The 2,782-nt window shown below is 41.9% G+C and overlaps 1 pseudogene; it reads right to left on the reverse strand.

Annotated features, from left to right (window-relative positions):
- Positions 1 to 248: 248 nt before the first annotated feature.
- LOC101576659 lies at positions 249 to 577 on the reverse strand (annotated as a pseudogene).
- Positions 578 to 2,782: the final 2,205 nt, after the last annotated feature.

Raw genomic sequence — 2,782 nt, forward strand, 5'->3', positions numbered from 1 at the left:
CTTCTTTTTGAACAATCATTTACTAGAGAGACAGCACAGCAGCAACTGGCATGTCATGACAAGCAGCCCGTATTCAGAAGACCAGAATGACAGACACTCCAAGCATGAACCTACTATTACAAATTGCCATCTTCAGTGCAGTTGCTTAGTTCACAGGTGTCAGTATATATAGTCAGTGTGAGAATCTTTTCTTTCTTTCTTTTTTTTCAGCTGTTCAGTTTTTATTGGACATGTTAAAAAAATGAAGTTTAGTCAAAAAGACCAAAGCCCATGTTGTGCTCAGATTCCTCCTATTCTTCTTTCTTTGCATCCGCCTTCTTCTCCTCAGCTGGGGCAGCAGTGGTGGAGGCCGCAGGGCCTGCTGCAGGTGCAGTGCCCGCTGTGGGGCAGGCCTCCAGCCCCTCCATTGCAGATGAGGCTCCCGATGTTGACATTGGCCAGGCCCTTTGCAAACAAGCCAGGCCAAAAAGGTTCGATTTTGACACCTGCTGCATTAATGAAGGCACTGATCTTTGCCGTCTTCGTGGTACAGAATAATGGTGGAGTAGATGCAGGCTAGCTCAGAGACAGAGGTCATGACGCAGGCTGCCAGGCATGGTGTTAGTCACTGCAAGAAGTGAGTTCCTCACCCCAACGCAGTCCTAGCTTCCTCGGAAAAACGGAGCATCTTGGTGGCAGCTGAGGAAAGGGTCAGCGAGCTTCTCAGAGACAAACATTATTACTAAAACTTCTTTATTAAGAAAGAATTGGAACTGAGTAAAAAAGAATATCCAATACTGGGCTTTAAAAATTTCTTTTTTTCCTCCTAATCTGCATACCTCCACCTTCTATCTGAGAATGAGAATTGAATCTAGGGCCTTTGCACTGAGCTATAAACCCAGCCCCTTTCTTAGTTTTTATTTTGAGACAAGGTCTCTCTAAGTCTCTATATTGCTTAGGATGATCTTGCACTTGCAAACCTTGTGCTTAAGCTTCCCATAGAGCTAGGCTTATAGGTATGTACCATCACTTCCATCTCTGAGCATCTTCTGAAGTTGTCTGCTTCATGCACATGGTGAGGTGACACTGGTGTCCACATTGACCCCGGCGGCTCCTAGTCACTGGAAACAGAACCAGTGCCATCCACCTCCTCTCTGGACCTGTCCTGGGGAGAGTGCATGCTGAGGGATATAAAGAGGAGGCCTGGGCTTTGTACTATCTCTTTTAATTTGTTTACATTTTCATTTAACTACTCTGATGGGAACATTTAAGGCAAATGATTTTTGAAGAATGTAATCTGGAAAATTCAATTATTTAGTGCCTGGAAGGGTTTTAAAGAATAAAATGCTCCATAAAAATGTGTAAGTATTTATTATTAAAATTAAATACTTGTTTTCTCTGAGCAATTAAATTGTATTGTCAAAAGGGTTTATATAACTCCTCAAAAATACATTTTGCATTAGTTTTGTTTCATCTTAATCCCCCTGGGCAGAATTATTTCCATCAGTTGTGCATATGGCTATTTCCTACGCCCTCACTTTAGGTAGATGTAATCTGGTTTGATTTACTTTTATCATAGTAACATCTATAAAGTGAAACTAGGTTCTAGGTATTTTTCTGGGCTCTGAGGAACAAAAGGTTAAATCATACTTCTATCAAGTGTCTAGTGTGTGCACAACATACCTCTGTATGAGTGAGTGCTTTAATGCAATTAGTTTCCATGATAAGAACAAAACTCAAAGGAGGCAGTTGTGGGGGACACCATCATTTCTCAGGTACTGAAGGGTTCAGAGAAGAATGACTTTGCTCGCACGTGAGTCAACTATGAAAACTTTCAGCAAAGCTGTGTTTTTCCTCTTCCTTTCCTTTCCTTTCAGATCTTTGAGAAAGTGTCCTCCTCCTCATTCCCAAGGAAGAGAAGTAACAGAAAACTCTCTTAGCAAAATTTTCCTTTGACTAGCTCTGCCCTTGAGCAGGGTGAGCACAGCACCGCAAATTGGAAATCTTTCATAGATTTCTAGGCTGTTCAAGTTTCCAGCAAGTGGGCCAAGTGTGATGGAAACTTCTTCATGTCAAGCAGTTTTCTTAACTTTGTCATCACTCTGAGTTGTTTACTGAAGAGTTGATCTTAAATATCAAACAGTTGGTATTCAGGAGAAAAATTAGATGGTAGGGAATAACAGTTATGCTCACACAGTCGATGCAAATACAAGATCCAGAAAAATCAAAGTTTTGAGCTGTACTATTAGGAGTGGTAGCAGAGATGATCCTGGAGATTGAGCCTAGGGCCTCGTGTATACTAGGCAAGTGCTTTACCACCTAGTTACACCCCAACCCCTTGCAAAAATTTTAAAGAAAATTATAATTGTGGTTTGAGGTTTTTGCAAGGTGAACAATGCTGTACAGGACACATTTTATAATATTGTTTTATCATGAACCACTCAAAACTCATATAAAAAAACTCATATGTAAGTATTACAGGAAACCCATCTGCACACTAAACACTAACAAATCCAGCCAAGGGTCTGGATCCTAATACCCTGCATGAGTTCAGCTGAAATCTTAGAGCTCATAACAATGCCTTCCTAAAGTCCAATTGGGGGCCTAAAGCACACAACTAAATCTCACGTGGGCCTGCTTCACAAATCTGTGGTGGAAAGGCCCAAAGGTCAGTAGTAGAAGCTAGAAAGCCTATGCCAGTGGGGTGAAGAATCTGTGCTAGCAGGCTGAGGGATGTGGAGCTAGGAAGCAATGCTCAAGGTAAGCACCAGAGCTACCCCAAAAGCACCCCCGCCATCCTCAG

The sequence above is a fragment of the Octodon degus genome, unplaced genomic scaffold (genome assembly GCF_000260255.1).
Source record: "Octodon degus isolate 3935 unplaced genomic scaffold, OctDeg1.0 scaffold00097, whole genome shotgun sequence".
NCBI classification, from domain to species: Eukaryota; Metazoa; Chordata; class Mammalia; order Rodentia; family Octodontidae; genus Octodon; species Octodon degus.